Source organism: Camelus bactrianus, chromosome 17 (assembly GCF_048773025.1).
Source record: "Camelus bactrianus isolate YW-2024 breed Bactrian camel chromosome 17, ASM4877302v1, whole genome shotgun sequence".
NCBI lineage: Eukaryota > Metazoa > Chordata > Mammalia > Artiodactyla > Camelidae > Camelus > Camelus bactrianus.
Window position 1 is genome coordinate 49,136,769 of NC_133555.1, and position 17,902 is coordinate 49,154,670.

A 17,902-nucleotide genomic window follows, 5' to 3' on the forward strand; every position below is an offset into this window, starting at 1 on the left:
TGTCCAGTATTCCCAACACCATTTGCTGAAGAGACTGTCTTTATTCCATTGTATATTCTTGTGTCCTTTGTTGAAGATGAGTTGACCAAAAGTTTGTGGGTTCATTTCTGAGCTCTTTATTCTTTTCCATTGGTCCATATGTCTGATTTTGTACCAATACCATGCTGTTTTGATGCCTGTAACTCTATAGGGTTGTCTGAAGTCTGGAAGGGTTATTCCTCCATCCTCTTACTTTTTCTTAAGTAATGCTTTGGAAATTCTAGGTCTTCTGTGGTTCCATATAAATTTGATTATGATTTGTTCAACTTCTATGAACTATGTCCTAGGTAATTTGATAGGGATTGCATTAAATCTGTAGATTGCCTTGGGCAGTGTGACTATTTTATAAAAATGGAAAGACATCCCATGCTACTGGATTGGAAGAATCAGTGTTTTATAATAGTCTTCTTTAATTTCCTTAATCAGTGTTTTATAGTTCTCCATGTGTAAGTCTTTCACCTCCTTGGTTAGTTTTATTGCTAGGTGTTTTATTACTTTGGGTGCTATTTTAAAGGGGATTGTTTATTTACTTTTTTTTCCTTTTGGTTCATCATTAGTGTAAAGAAATGTAACTAATTTTTGTACATTAATCTTATAATCTGCTACCTTGCTGAATTCTTCAGTTATTTCTCGTAGTTTTTGTGTGGACCTTTTAGATTTTTCTATTTATATTATCATATCTTCTGCATATAGTGACACTTTTACCTCTTCTTTTCTAATTTCGATCCCTTTTATTTCTCTCACTCACCTGATTGCTGTGGCTAGGACTTCCAAGACTATGTTGAATAGGGGTGTTGATAGTGGGCATCCTTGTCTTGTCCCAGATTTTAGTGAGAATTTTTTGAGATTTTTACTGTTGAGTACTATGCTGGCTGTCGGGTTGTCATATATAGCTCTTATAATGTTGAGATATATTCCCCCTATAACCACTTTGCTGAGAGTTTTTATCATAAATGGGTATTGAATTTTATCAAATGCTTTTTCTGCATCTATTGAGAAGACCATGTGGTTTTTGTCCTTTCTCTTGTTGATGTGATGTATTACATTGATTGATTTGTGTATGTTGAACCACCCTTTAGTGTTTGAATTAGAGAGGTGGCAACTTGTGTTGGGTAACCGTAGGGAATTGTTAGAGCATAAATGTGTCCTCAGACACATTTCCATCCCTTCTCCACTCTTACCTGTGACTTCCTACTACTTACTCCTCAAATATAAGTCATCCTGGCTGGGCCCTAATTTATATGAGTTCATTTCTCTTTCTTCCTGATAAGACTAGTCCCTGCCATGTGATCACTCTCTATGATCAGATGCACATTCAGACGTGCTCACAAGCAGGCCTCTGACAATGTGTTAATAGAGATATGGGCTTCCTGGTCCATAGTATCAGGTCCTTCAGGACAAAGATCAAATTACAGCGTTTAGCATGGTTCTGGGAATGATACAAGCGCTCCAGGATCTCAAAGAATGCATCTTTCTTTGTCAAGCCTGTTATTTGCAAACTTAATTCAATTCATATGTGCGACTAATATATAATTCAGTTATTCTATGAAAAATAATATCAATAAAATGAAAGAACAGTAACATAAGTAGAACTAGCCTTTTGAAAGAGAACACAGTAATATATTTCTTCTGGATTGTAGAATGAACAAGGGTAACATCAAGTCATGCTAGTTAGGGCAAAATTTTAATTCTTATTCAGTCCCATGCAGGGAGTACTGTGACTGACCCTCAGTAATCTTCCTGGGAGTCAGCTATGCATTGCTAATGACTTGCTGATAACGATTTTCTCATTTTATGCAGCTTCCTCCAGCTCTGCACCACAATTTGAAAAGAAGGGTTATAGAGAGATTCAAGAAAAACCTCTTCAGCCAGCAGAGTAACCCTTGCAACTTGAAATCTGAAATTAAAAAGGTATGGTACTCTACATACAGGAATTCTTTTTGGCTACCAAGCAAAAACACACCATAGGAATTAATTTGTCTGCCTCCTGATCTTGCGTCCTCTACTTTAGCTCTGCCCACTTTGAAAGGGCATTGTCCATGGTTGTCTTTGCCCATTTGGGCTGCTGTAGTAAAAAGACCATAAGATGATGTGTTTAGCAACAGCAGAAACTTATTGCTCATGGTTCTGGAAGCTGGAAGCCCAAGATCAGGGTGCCAGCATGGTCGGGTCTTGCGTGAACCTGCTTCCGGGCTGCAGACTGCCGACTTCTTGCTGTCCTTACATGGGAGAGGAGGCAAGGGAGCTCTCCCAGGGCTCCTTTTATGGGCATTTTTAAAAATAGGGACACTTATATAAGGACTTTATCCTTCTGGCCCAATTTACCTCCCAAAGGGCCCACTGCCCAAAACCATCACCTCAGTGGTTGGGTTTCAAAATACAACTTCAGGGAGGACACAAAGTTTCAGACTGTAGCATTGCTTAAGATTATGAATCAAGGCTATGATTTTGCCTCTAATTTTCTCACCTTCATTTCTGAAGCCATCAGTCTCAGAAGAGTAATATAAAGTTCTTTCAATATTATTGCATGTTTTCCTAAAAAAAAGGTATTAAATATATGTGTGTATATATATATATATTTAATATATAATATATATATAATTTAATATCTCTTACACACACACACACACACACACACATTAGACATTTCTAGTCCAATCTTTATTAGGATATTCTTCAACAAACCCCTGAGTTGAGCTTTGCTACTTGGAACAAGTCAGCTAACCATCTGAGGCCATGATTTTTCTCAGCTATGAGGATGGAATGAAACATTTCTAAGGTTCTTTCCATAATCGATTTTCTGCAGTCTCCTAGACTGTGGGTGCTGGTAGATATTTCTATTCTTAAATAAGGAAACTGAATCACCAGCAGGTTAAGCCAACCAGACAGAAGGAAAATTGCTTATCTCTGGTTAGCACAACTTGGTGACATAAGTCCCTTTGTCCTGTTTCAGCTGTAGGGACACAGGATCATCTTTGCTTTCAACCTGACTGAGAGGCAGATTCAGTTACCCTCTGAAGGATGGTCTGCCCCCTTGTCTGATATTTTAAGCTCGTGGTGGTTCATGCCCTTATGAAACCCTACTATCAGGGAGGCAGGCCTCGCCTCCTGTGAGCTAAAGAAAGCTTCTGCTTGGCATGTTAACCAGCTCCTTCACTGAAACCTTGTTTCCTCATCAAGAATTACTCTCCCCTTTCTCTATGCGTTTTCACTCTTACTGTTGTTTTAAGTAGCTCATTATTCAAAGAGACTCGCATTACTGTATCTCCAAAGGCATTGAGTGTGTCTTCTTCATCCTTGATTCCCCAGGTTCGTACCCAGTCCGGGTAGGTGCCTGATGGTAAACATTTTTGAGTATCAAATAGATTCTAGGTTGGTGCACCTGCACGCTGTCTAACATGGCCTATGCTCGTTCTATTCTTCATTGCTATGTAAGTATTGATACATTTATACACTTCTCCATGAGCAGAAAGAAGCCACATTGTCCCTAGTCTGAAACCTAAATGAGGCGTTTGTGACCTGTTTTTCCTCCTTTGTGATGTAATCTTTAGCAACGGGTTTTGTTCAGAAATGGCTTTTTCATCCACTGTGCCATCACAGAGGAGGGGCCATTAGACTTTGACTACCACAGCCGTCCCACACCATGGCCATGGAAGCAGTGGTGACAATACACGATGTGCTCTCAGTTCCCACCTCCCCCTCTGAAGCTCCCCCTGAAATCCAGGGACTCTGCATCTGGAGTTTGAAGGTGTTTTCATGAAATGACTGTGCCTTACTTATGAACCCCCTGAGACCTGGGGTGTACAGATGAGCCAAAACATGGACGAGCACTTTTCCGAAAAATGAAGCTCTTTATTTTTTGACTCACCTGAGGTATCTTCAGTCCAGCCTGCTCAACCTTGGCTAGAATTGCAGGAGAAATAAAGCATCTGAGTAACTGGATAGGGTCTCTGAGGACCAGGATTTTCAGCACGGGAGAGAAAAGCAGCAGAGACAAAATAGAAGGTATTAATTCAAATTAGAATTGGAAAGATCAATATGAATGAGTATGAATTCATGATAAATCTTATCTTTTAAAAAATACTCATATTTCCAAAAATTTCACTAAGATTGTTTAGAAATTAAGCAAGCAGCAGTGTGCTCCCTCTGCACCCACGGCTTTGGAAATACATCCATTGGGAGCTCTAGGGCAGAAACTGAATGAGACTAGGCTGGAATATCTTAACATCACAGGGTGCAGGGCAGGGATGCTGTCCAGGGCTCCCGAGGGTGTGTCAGAAGACTCAGGAGCCCACTGCTCTCTGTTGGATAATTAGAGCATCGAAGAGAATGATAACCACCGTGGATCAAAGGCACCAACTAATGTTTAATGATAGTGGGAAAAAAAAAGAAAATCCATACTGGTTACCTTTGGAAGACAGTGAGTGGCCAACACCTTATTTCAAAAATTGTTTACAGAAAGAAAGAGTCAAACATTTATTCTGCCTTTCCCTTGTGAATTCTGTGTCAGTGTAACTATGTTGATGGAAGGAAATTCTCTCAACACATAATTCCTTCAGCTAATAAGTACAGAAGATGTAAAAATACTGTCATTCTGCAGCCCCTTAAAAGAAGTGATGGTTGTAGACATGACCCTTCTTGGCTGCTGACATCACTAAAAAGGGACAGCCGGGCATTCCATGCTTCCTCATGGGCGTGCGTAGCACCATCTGTGAAGTTTACTGTAAAGTAAACGCTTGAACCTGCATCTGATCAGCCTCTAAGATTTGAGTATAAGAAAATAGTGAGTGTAAATACTGACATTTGTGTTAAGAAAGTGGCCTCAAAAGCCTAATAAAACCTAATAGAAAGAAGCTGTAGGTTAGAAGAAATGAAAAAAAAAATAGGTAATACTTTGTGACTTAACATGTTATATAATTCAGTGAAAAGAGGACAAGGAAAATCTAAAGAAAGAAAGATCAGAGGCCTGGCGAGTGAAGTGTGATGAGAAAAGTGCTGAAACTTTTCTCACATCTGATACCTAATCTCGTTCATTTTGGCTTAATTTCCTTCCAAGTCCCTCCGTTGATTAGCTTCGAAGTTGTTTATGTAGTTGTCCCACAGCAAAGATAACCTTATTTTATGATATGTAAAGAAGATACAGTTTGGGGAATTTAATGAGGATTACATTTGTAGTTTCTCTCTGTTTTCTTCTATTTAGTTTTTTGCCCGGAAAGTAACTGTGTTCTCAGTTGACCGATAAGGGGGTAAAATTGTTCAATATTTGCTCGACATCAGTGTGTTTGGGGAGGGGGAGGGTAGTGACAGCGATAGAACTTTTTCTCTTTAATAGTGACTTGTTTAGTTCAAAAGTACACACAACCATTTGCCCTTTGGAACTCTAGGTGTTTGTTCAGAGCAGAAGAGCCCTTTTATATCAGTTCAGAAGGAGGATCGTACACGTTCTTCCAAGCAGAACATAATGCCAAAGACAGGAGGTGCCCCTCAGCTCAGTATTCACGAGCCAAGAGAGGGCCCCATGGTGCTGGTCTGGGACTGCTGACCCACCTCATGGCCTCAGCCAGCCAGAGAGGCCACTTCTCAGAAACTTCTGTTGTATCACCCAGATTTCCACCTGCCAGGCGAACATTTACTTGCCATCTGGTATGTCCAGGCTTGAAGTCACCATCTTCCTCCTTTCTTTGCATCAAATATCACTAGCAGCATCTGTTTTCCTTCTGCTCGGTCTTCAAACCATGCGGTCACCTCCAGCTGTTCCACTTTATCTCTTGCATCTCCTACCTCATTAACACCTGGGGGTCTTCATCGTGCAGGTGGTTTTCCTTGGCCTTTGATATGATAGCCCTGGTCCTGCCACTTAGGAGCAAAGTACTTTACATCACAGATGCCTCATGTGTAAAGTGGGCAGAATGCCTACCTTACAGGGTAGTTGTAAGGACCAAATAGAACATCAAATGTATCTAGAATGCAGTAAGCACCAACTAGCAGTCGTAGGTGCTACTGTTATTAAGTAAGAATATTTGATCTTCAGTAGCCATTCCTTCCTTCTGGTTACTACCTAGTCTGAGGTCTTGGCACCCTTCTCTTGCTGATTTCCTTTTTTTTTTTTTTTAAAAAGCTACTTTTATTGTGGTATGGTTCCTATACAGAAAACTACACATATTTCAGATGTACACTTTGATGAATTTTGGTAGATGGCTACACCCATGATAATACTGCCACACTCAAGATAGCTAACATTACCAGCACTCCCCAAGAGGTGCAATTTTCACATTCCCAATTTATCCCTTCCCACTCCCTTTAAGCCCTGGTAACTGTAAGTTTGTTCTCTATGTCTGTGAGTCTGTTTCTGTTTTGTAGATAAGTTCATTCATGTCCTTTTTTTTTTTCAGATTCCACATATAAGTGATAGCATACAGCATTTTTCTTTCTCTTTCTGGCTTCACTTAGAATGACATTCTCCAGGTCCATCTATGTTGCTGCAAATGGCATTATATTTTTATGGCTGAATACTATTCCAGTGTATAAATATACCACATCTTTTATATCTAGTCATCTGTCGATGGACATTGGTGTTGTTTCCATGTCTTTGCTAGTGCAAATAATGCTGCTGTGAAAATTGGGGTGCATGTGTCTTTTTGAATTCTATTTTCCTCCAGTTATATGCCTAGAAGTGACATTAATGCATCATATGGTAAGTCTATTCCTAGTCTTTTGAGGAATCTCCATACTGTTTTCCACAGTGGCTGCATCAACCCACATTCACACCAGTAGTGAAGGAGGGTTCCCTTTTCTCCACAGCCTCTCCTGCATTTGTCATCTGTGGACTTTTGAATGATGGCCATTCTGACTGGTGTGAGGTGATACCTCATCGTAGTTTTGATTTGCATTTCTCTAACAGTTGGTGATGCTGAGCATATTTTCATGTGCTTGCTGGCCTTCTGGATGTCTTCTCCAGTCAGTTTTGCCAGACTGTGGCAGTGTTCTAATCACTTGCTTCCAGTTTTGTGCGTCCCCATCTGACTCTGGGTCCAGCTGCCTCGGAATCCACTCTGCAGGTGCCTCCTCATGATCTGTCTGCATTCACCTCATGGCCACAGCCCCACTCAGACTGTCACATATGAATTGCATCCAGAGTGACATTTTCAAAACAGAATGTAGTCACATCTCTCTCTCTGTCTCTCTGTCTCTTTCTCTGTCTCTCTCTCTCTGTCACACACACACACACACACACACACACACACACACACACACACACACACAACACACCCACACACCCACTGTTCATGGGTCTCAGTACAAAATGCCAAAATTCTCACCACGATGTTCATGTCCTGTTTGGTCCAAGCCTGGACCCGTCTCCCCACCCTCACCTTGTACCAATCTCGCCCTTTGCTGTATCCTCACCAGCCACAGGGCCCACCTACCATGCTGCTTCCTCCCCAGCCTGCACGTGCTCTTTCCTCTGCCTGTGATGTTCTGCCCACTCCATCCTTTACTCACTCTTGCTCATTATTCTGTCTCTCAGCAGAAACATATTTCAGGAAAGCCTTCCCTGTCTCAGTTAGGTCTATCTGTGACCTCCTAGAACCACCGGCCTGGCCTTCAGTGCATTCAGCTCAGTTGCAATTTTACATATATCCAGGCGGGTATTCACAGACACATTTTTATCTAGTTAGGCAGTCAGTTCCAAGTATATGGTTTTTGGCCACCATTGGTTGTTTTCGTTGCTTGGAGCTGTGCATGGAACACAAGAGTTGGTTTAAAAAATCCTCCCAGAGTGAATGAACAGCACTTGCCTTCCTCTCTTCAGCCTAAATCCCCATGCCTCCAGAACATTGGGTTAATGTCCTAGCCCTGTATCACTCTGTCCCTAATGTGCAACGCCCAGCCTCTGCCCTCAAAGTCCTCCCACCTGGAATGTCTACTTGGCTTCCTTGTGTCCACCCATATGCAGCCTTTGGGGTTCAGCTCCAGTGCCCCCTCTGCAGAGCTTCTGAAAACCATGTTGGTAAAGAGGGTGAGAAGGGATAAATTGGGAGTTGGAAATTTGCCCCTCTCTGTGAATGATGGAAATGTTAGATGGTGATGGTTTCCTCGGTGTATCCATCTATCAAAATTCATCAAATTGTACATCTGAAATATGTGTAGTTTACTGTACAGAAATTATACCACAATAAAATTATTTTAAAAAATAATTTTTAAACAGACAGAGAATACAGACTTGTGGTTACCAGAGGGGTGGAGGGTGGGAAGGGATAGACTGGGATTTAAAAATTGTAGAATAGATAAACAAGATTACACTGTATAGCACAGGGAAATATACACAAAATGTTATGATAACTTACAGAGAAAAAAATGTGACAATGAGTTTGTATATGTCCATGAATGACTGAATAATTGTGCTGAACAATGGAATTTGACACAACATTGTAAAATGATTATAAATAAATAAAAAAATGTTAAAAAATATTTTATAAAACCCACGTTGGTCTTCATATCTTTAGCAACCTTCTTTGTGCAAGTTTAGATATCAGCACCTCACTTCAAGCTTCCTTATTTAATGAACGGAGGATATGAATCCAAGGTAACTACTGTGGCATAATCTAAATTGTTCTTTTGCTTCTGGTTTGTTAATATGAATCGACATTTTTAAAGCATATTGTATTACACAGGCACAAACCTTGGCCAGCCTAAGTGCTGGTTAAAATGAAAGTTGAAAGGAAGTTGAAAATTTCATTAAAAAATTCAACTTTATAGAGGGGAATTAAATGATTGGGACTTTAATAAATTCTGGCTTTTAGTGAACTACTCTTTCCTTTGCAGTGTTGAGAATTAATGTGTGGAGATTAAAATTAATTAATGGTGATTAAGACAGATGTATTAAAAAACTTGTTTGCCTTGGCCGGACAAGAAGGCATTTTCAAAGCAGATACATGAAAAAGTATAGATTTGCTCTATACATAATGTTCTGTTGAATAATTGGAGTTTATTCCTCCCACACCTGATAAGTATAACATTTTGGCATTCCAGACCCAATGCCATTATTTTTCTATCCATTTTAATTTTGTTCTCATAAGACTGTAAATTGTAGGGTGTGTGTGTGTGACTCACCTGACCAGGGAGCTGTCTGCTTGCTTTCACTCTAATTTGCCTGCCTCTAATTTATAAGTCCTTTTTTTCTGGATGGTGGGGAGGTTGGTTGGGGGAGGTAGTTTGGTTTATTTACTTACTTATTCCTAGAGGAGGTACAGGGGCTTGAACCCAGGACCTCATGCATGCTAAGCATGTGCTCTACCACTTGAGCTACACCCTCCCCTCTTATAAGTCCTTTTGAAAGGAAGAAGATGGGTCTTTATCTGTGTCAGAGAGATTGACAGCCGAAGAGCCCCAGTACCTCTTGCGGAGACACGCACAGAGGTCTCATGTCACTTGACTCTGAATGTGAAATCAGACGCAGTTTTACTTTTTCTGTTTCAGTTATCCCAGGGATCTCGAGAACCAATTGAGCCCAGCTTTTTCACAGCAGATAACCATTTATTGCATCATTCATCAAGTGAACACAGCCTGTCCCCAAATAACTCAACAGGTAATGGTCTTCAACACAGGAGTCTGGCTTTCATGAAGAAACAGATTGGTATTTTTCTATCCCTTTCTGGCTTACTTCACTTAGATTGACATTCTCTAGGAACATCCATGTTGCTGCAAATGGCATTATGTTGTCATTTTTTATGGCTGAGTAGTATTCTATTGTATATAACACAGGGAAATATATTCAAGAACTTGTAGTAGCTTATGGTGAAAAACAATGTGAAAATGAATATATATATATTCATTTATGACTGAAGAATTGTGCTGTAAACCAGAAACTGGCACAGCATTGTAAACTGACTAAAACTCAATTAAAAAAAAGAAAAAAGAAACAGATTGTTTGGATCAACAGCTATCCTCAAAAGATTATCTATATTTTAAAATGAAAATAGATCTTATATTTATTATCTATGATGGTAGTTGAGAGGGATGTGCAGTAGGAATCGGGCCATTCCCTGAGATTTACTTTAACCACTTGGGACAGCTTCCTTGATCATTCATTAATACCAGAAGCAAAGGGTATCCATGTGGTTAAATTGTATTTCCTTTTATTTCTTCTTATCTGATGCTGGGGAATCCAATGCCCAAAAGCATCCAGGGAGAGAAAAAGCGGAAAGGAATAGTTTGAATAGGAGAGAAAATTTGAAACTTACCTGAAGAGTCACATCAAACATATTTAATTTTTTTTTCTTTTTTGGAAAAATCTCACGTAGGGAGGCAATGTAACCTAGGGATTAAAGGTGCATACTCTGTGAACCTAGAAGCCTAGGTTCAAATCTCTGCTCAGTGACATAGTAGCAGACCTTGAGCAAACTATTTGACCTCGCTGAACCCCAGTTTTCTTGCCTGTAACATGGGGATAAAAATGTTACATGCATCTTAGGATTATTGCAAGGATCAGTATAGATACATAACAAATGCTTAGCCAGTATGCCTATGGGCTGAGCATATTGTAACTCTCCTTGTGATGTGTGACTGTCAGAAGAGATCTTCAGGCTACTCTGAGGCTGTAGAATTCTGCATAATTTTTGAATCCCTGTAAACTACATTTATGTCCCTCAGTGGGGCAGAAACAGAAGTGAACCTTTTAGGGTTAAATGAAAACCTGCCATTCCCTCAGCCAAGAACATCACTCATTGCTGGTGTGCTTTTGTTGTTGCCTAATTTAGGCAAATCATTTCATGTAATAATTATCAGACTTTCCCTAAGACTTGGATTCCTGTGTTAAGGCTAACCTGGGCAGGCAGAATCTCATTTAAAATAGCCCCTGAGAAATGTATAAGATCCAGATAAACTGTTGTCTAAAGTCATTTGCTTTCATTTATTTTTTAATTGAAGTATCATTGATTTGCAATATTGTGTTAATTTCAGGTGTACAACAAAGTGATTCAGAGATATATATATATTCCTTTTCAGATTCTTTTCCTTTTCAATTATTGGTTTACAAGATATTGACTATAGTCCCCGGTGTTGTACAGTAAATCCTTGTTGTTTATTTTATATACAGTAGTGTGTACCTGTTAATGCCATACTCCTAATTTATCCCTCCCCCCAGCCTTTCCCCTTTGGTAACCGTAAGTTTGTTTTCTGTGTCTGTGAGTCTGTTTCTGTTTTGTAAATATTTGTATAAATTTTAAGATTCCACATATAAGTGGTATCATACAACATTCTTCTATCTCTGAGTGACTTCACTTAATATAATGTGGCATATATACACAATGGAATACTACTCAGCCATAAAAAGATTTTAAAATAATGCCATTTGCAGCAACATGAATGGACCTAGAGATTGTCATACTAGGTGAAGTAAGTCAGAGAGAAAGACAAATATCACATGATATCACTTGTATGTGGAATCTAAATTGAAAACGAGACAGCTGAACTTATTTACAAAACAGAAACAGACTCAGAATGGAAAAAGTCACTTGCTTTTAAAAGTATCCCCCAGGGAAGGTCAGTCAGTCACAGGCCAGACTTCTGACAGCAGCAGCTCCGATGAGGGAAGAGCTCTGGTTGAAATTTCTCAGTGGTCAGAGAGGGACTTGACAAGCTTTCCCAGAAACTGGACACACCACCCCAGAGCAGACTGGGTGTGTCCCTTGTCACAGCAGGCTGGGCAAATGGGAAGACAGCAGAACCATGAAGCACTTTGGGCTTTAAGCCAGGCTTAAAAAACATGCTGCCAGGATTCATATCCTCACGCCTGCCCTCAGCCTTCAACCCATTCTCTTCTCTCTCCTGAGTGTCAGGGGAGCTCCTGGCCTCCACATGTTGATTGATTTGAGTGGAATATGGTCAATACTGCTTTGGGTGGCACCGGAGTAGGTTAAGCGCTGGCATAGGATACTCAGACTAAACAGGAAAAGAAATCTTGTCCTCTAGCTTTAAATGTATTATATTTCCCTCCTGGCAGCCAATGGAAGTGGTCAGATCTTTGTTGTCGTTCACTGGCTAGTACTTCCTCCACTAAGAATTTATCCTTGCTAGTACATTTCCAGTCTTTTTGTCTTGTGGATGAGGGAGAGTTTCTTAATCTTTTCTTTGCCTTTCAGGTAGTTTGTGTTTAGAGTCACTCCTTTCCTGTTCATAAGACACACACACACCCATACACACACACACACCCCAACTTAATTGGCCAGTTTATCTGACGCCTTTAAATCTTGAGTATTATTTTTTGATGGCCGCCCCAAATGCAGAAAGCTATTAAAGGAAGGGAAACAACGCATCTGAGTATTCAAAGCCAAGACGATTTGGAATGTGTTTCTAAGTACTTGTCTTCATCATTAAGAAACTGACCTGTCTCGCTGGCCGCTTGTAATTGCCAATAAAATGCAACTGAGAAAACATGAACCAAGTGCCAGACTTGCAATAGTTTCTCTGTTTCAGGTCTGCCCACAAGCTTTGCTCTGGAGGAGGGTATCGCTTATGAACAGATGCAGGTGAGGTTTCTGCAGCGCCTCTGTGTGATTCCAGTTTGTTGCTTTTAATTCAATACTAACCTGATTTTATTTTTTTCAATTTTAGACTGTGATTGAAGAAGTCCTAAAGGAAAGTGGGTATTACAATTTTACTTCTAACAGGTGAGATCCAGGGTTTGCTTTCAAATATTAATGTTCAGTTTAGAACTTAGAATTCATCCCCCCCAACCGTAAGTGAAAATAGGCAGCCAGAGCTGGGCAGGGGACAGACGGACAGAATCCCCAGGATGAATCGTTCCAGCAACTGCTGGGACTTTCCTGAGAACCCCATTCTGGCCAGCTTGCCACAGGCGGCTGGCTCTTACACTCGATCCTGTGTGTCCCCACTGCCAGAAGCTGCCACCCAGGAAGCCCAGAGGACCCTGGCCGCTGAGTATGCAGCCCCATGTTGGGCGTCAAAATATACTACCAAACTCAGGTCCAGCAGCTTGCTTCTCACAAATCAATACTCAAGAGTGACTAATGTTGGTAGAAAGGACAGTTGCCTTTTGTTCGAATGCTGGCAGTCTGGAGCGATGGTGGACTTAGTGTCTACATAAAACAACTCCAAGAGTCACTCGATCATGAATGTTTTCAAGAGAAAAAGGAAGTGACCTCAGTTAAATCATTGAGATGGGGGTCAGCCATTTCTCTACCCTCCCCCCCCCAATATGCAGGCTTCTTGACCTCTTGCGATTTTTCTTTAGACGCCGTCTTGTTCACATAATTTGTTCATAAGATGACAGAAGGGGAAGCTAGGAAAGAGATCTGGTCATCTGTTAATCACTTAGTCTCCATTTCTACTTCTTTGATATAGGAAGCAGCCAACATGTTAGACAAGATATTGTGTGATCAAAAGATTTGAAAGGTGCTGTAGGGCTGGGGTTGAACAGCGCATTGGGGTGCCTGATTTAAGGTTAGTGACCAGACAAAGGGACCTCCTGCAGAGAGCTCTTTCCTGCCAAAAGCTGCTTTGACATTAGTTTATTTGACAGGCAATCCCAGAAAACTCTGGTAGGTATTGAAGAACTCAATGAAGATTTCATTTTCAAGCAAATTCCCATTGTGGCCATTGAACCACAGTTGAACTTGATCCCACTGGGAATCTGGGCGCTCCAGGGCTGAGGGAGCTGGGATGTTGATCTCTGATTCCCATCAGCCCTTGTTGGAGGCCTTTTTCCCCAGGGGACATTAGTTTCCTGGCATTTCTGGCCTCTAAGATTGGACAAAGCAGATTCTAGAGGCCAGAGAATTCCTCAGGAAAAGGAATGCAGATGCTGGCGGTTGGAAGTCAGGCCAGCATATTTTGAAGGGGTTTGAATGACGGGATATGGGCACTGCCACTGTATACTATAATGAATTGTCTCTGGACTCTGTCGAGGAGCCCACTGTTAACTGAATCATCAGATCGACCGTGAGCCACCACTTACACATCCTGTATGGCTAAAGTTGCTTTAGGAGGCACGGTCCTGTGGGGTTTGTTCTCCCAAAGTGGCCTTTTCTGCCTGGAGATGCAGCCTTTCTGTCCAGCTGATGAAGCTATCTGGTGACCACTATTTACATTATTCTCAAAGACTTTCCCAGAGAAAGTGGTCTTAAAAACAACCTGTTATGGTCATTCTATGGAAATTAGATGCTTTTTTTGGACATTAGTTCAGTGTCCAGCCATTTTTCCCTTCTGTTCCAACAAGTTATTCTTATGAATCACACATAAGATTATTCAGCTGCTTGCTCTTTTGACTTGACATTGTATTTCCAAAATTCTACCTTTGTAAGTTTAGTTCTGCTGTGATTTGTAACTTCAGAGAAATGAAGGAATATTGTTAATAGAAATCAGCCTCTCCATCATCACTCTGCTCCCACCGTCCTGGAGGGATTTGGATCGTTCATTTTCTACTCTTGATCTGAATACATCCAGTCTTCCACGGATGGTGTGAATGTCTCTGTCCTTGACTTTTGGCAACTTCTTATTTCAAGTGCCCTTGCTTGTGGTGGGGCAAAAATCATACTTACATTTGTTACATCTGCATTTTCTCAGAGACTCAGGATCATGGGCTATGAGTTCAAATTTTTGCAGAAAATCAACTAAGTAACAGTGTAAGGAACTTGGGGAGGCTCTTACAAGAGGTCTTATTTTTCCCTTTATAGAAATAATAATTTCAGTCTAACTTTCAAATGTATGGTTATCCTTTTCAATTCTATTATTATTGAGTTTTTAAAAAATCAAATACTACTTCTACTTTCCAAGACATATTCCTGTATTAAAAGACATTGCAGTTTTTCTTATGGTAAATACACAATGAGATGCTTAATAATGAAGGTGAAATTATTCAGTTATATTCAAAATTGTGAATACAATATGATGACATGATTTAAATTATCAAGTTAAAGCATTATATATGATGGTTATGACATGTAGTTTTCTTAAAGTGCTCCAAATTAAAATGAATAATCCATTTAAACAGCCACATGGCCGTGACATTCTTCAGTTTCTAATAGCAATGATAGAATATATCACTGGGAGATTTTTCATGGTTTACTAGTAAAAATAACCCATGGTATTGCTTAAAGCCATTACATGTTTACTGGTGTCCCCAATTAATTTCCAAGAAGTAAATCAGGCTCTACATGGACAGCTACCACTTCGGAAGCTGAAAACACACAGAATTCCATATATGAATCAGATCAGCTGTGACAGTCACGATTTTTCCATAGTCAAAGGTTAGAGGATGCTAAATATCACAGGACATAAAGAGGTATTTAGAATTACTACTTAGAATCAGTAAAGTGTATTTTCCCAAATAGGTTTTGTAAATAGCCAATATCCTCAAAGATGTTAATAGGTGCTCCCTGAAAAATAAAGTATCATGACCAAATGTATTTGGGAAACTCTGAGTGTATGTTTTTCCATTTTTGGAAAATGTTAACAGGTATTAATATATTAAAGACTTTGAAGTGCACTCTAGGAAAGTAGTCTGCTGACTTTGTTCACCCCAGTGATTCTTCATCCTTTACTTGGAACACAAAATGAGAATACCTGCCCGAGAAATATGGTTAGAAATAGGAAGCATTGTTTTAGCTCCTCCACCAGTATTTATCCAGATCTGCTACTGTTCCCATCATACTCTTAATCATCATTGTCATCATTGCAAAATATTATTCCATGTTCTTGGTTCATTACCATGGCCAGAGAATTACGTGCTAAGTCCCGTATAACTCAAGTTTACAATTTAAGACTGTCTCTTCAAACTTAGACACGTGTGTACAAAGCATCCAGACAACAGCTACAGCTTTAAGCCAAGATATGGTGCATTTTCAGCTTAGATCATGGAGTTTATGTTTAGTTAGAGACAGAGAGATGCGACTCTCAAACAGAGTCTCAGGACACTAGCTATTAGCTGTCTTTGGGGAAGTTACCGAGAAATGTTTAAATAATGGGTAAGATGGCTTGGGCAGTCAGGAGGGAGAATGTCTCAGGCACAAAATGCTGCATTAGTTAAAGAAAATGGTAGCAGAAACAGAAACAGCTGTGAGGGACCCTAGCCAGAATGAGGACTTTGGGAAGAGGGGGTAGTACTGAGTTGAGCTGAAGACAGCTGTGTAAGAAAGTGAAACAAGGTTCAACAAGCAGGCCAGCCCCAGGAGGGCTCTACTCCTGATCATTTGCAGGCTTGTCTCATTAATTACGTCTGTTACACACATAAAAGTTCGCTTCCTTACCAGAAGGTTACAGCCTGGCATGCCTGAATTTGATCAGCGTTGTTTGTCAGAGTAAAAGCATTTTGTAAGTGAAGAGATGACCAGCATATCATCCTTGTATACTTAGGGGTACGCATTAACATTTTATTTTGTGACAATGAAATACGTGTTGAGATTTTTTAAAAAGTACACTGGATCAGCTTCCATTGCTTTTCCTTCCAGTTAACTGTTGAACATGTGAAATAGGCTTTTAAGATACAGGTTACTTTGGAGAGGTGATTTTTCCACTCTAAAAGGTTATTAGTTCCCACTGAGTTTATGGTTTGAGAAAGACAGTGTTAGCAGTGGACTTCAGCAAAAGGCAGCTTTCTGACAATCTCCCCATTCTGTCCTGTTTAGAATCACATTTTGATTCCATGTGATTTGTTTGCTTATATACCTGAGCTACTGCTTTTGAAATTGAATGTGTGAACAAAAACATTTGAGGCTGTAGCTAACTCTTTCCACTTCTGACTCTTCCAGGTATCACTCCTATCCCTGGGGCACCAAGAATCACCCAACCAAAAGATGAAAATGCTGCATTTTGAAATGGATGTGGTTTTCCCAGTCAAGTTCAAGTTCTGGACTTAAGGCACTGCTGCAAGATGCCCAGGGTTGGGGAGCTGCTAGAGGAGTGTGGAAGAGAGAAGACCAGCCTGCCTCGGTGCCAGCAGGGCCGCTTCCTGGAGGTTCATCCCGGGGGTGTGTTAGATGCAGGATGACGGAGCTGTCAGCGTGCCCCTGGGAGAAGATGCTGCAGATTTCACCTGTGAGAAGGAAACCCACTCCTCGCCGAACTGTTCTCCAAGTTCAAACCAAAACAAAAAAAACTTGTCCTATTTTTCAAAGGAATATTTTATATTTTTAGAATTGCTGAAAGTATTTATGTAAAGGCATCTAGAATTCCATATATAAAAAATAGTTTTAGATAAAATTATAGGACCCAGAGCAGTGAATATATTGGGTGATTCACTGAGCACTCAATTTTTCTGCTCTTAAAAGGAATTCAGACTATATGATTGATTTTGTAGTTTTTTGTTTGCTTTCATGAAAGGATTGGTTTTCTCTCAACCACTCGGGTGCTAGTGGTCTTGAGCCCTAAGACAGCGTAGACAGTATTTGCAACCTTGCACAGCCTCTGACAATAATTGTTGGATTTAATTTGGACCGATAGAAGATACTGACTTATACTACGTTTATACGTACATACATATGTAAGGGGAGGAGGGAGGTTTCCATTAGGCTAATGCTTTGCTGCTAATGAAACTCATAGTGTTTTCAGAGCACTTTCAAGAGTCATGGTCTATGAAAGAGATGTGACATTCTTTATTCTGAGTCCCTTGTAACTAACATTGCCTACGTTGGTTTTAAGTTTTTATTGTTTAAGAACTTGAAATGAAAATAAATTATATAATAAAAATATAAATTTCTTCTTTATTCATTGAGACAACTCTAGAAAAGAGAACTCAGGATGCCAAAACAGTGCCCATTCCTGTGTAGGGACAATTTATGATGAAAATTCTCTGGATTCTTGTTGAGCTAAAATCTAATTGGCTTCTTATAACTGGTGTAATTTC

General features: G+C 40.1%; 1 long non-coding RNA gene across 1 annotated transcript; it reads left to right on the top strand.

Annotated features, from left to right (window-relative positions):
• Nucleotides 1-12,513: 12,513 nt before the first annotated feature.
• LOC141573716 (uncharacterized) lies at nucleotides 12,514-17,655 on the top strand. The gene is made up of 3 exons (XR_012499732.1): nucleotides 12,514-12,569; nucleotides 12,655-12,710; nucleotides 16,809-17,655. It is a non-coding gene; the product is annotated as an uncharacterized LOC141573716 (long non-coding RNA).
• Nucleotides 17,656-17,902: the final 247 nt, after the last annotated feature.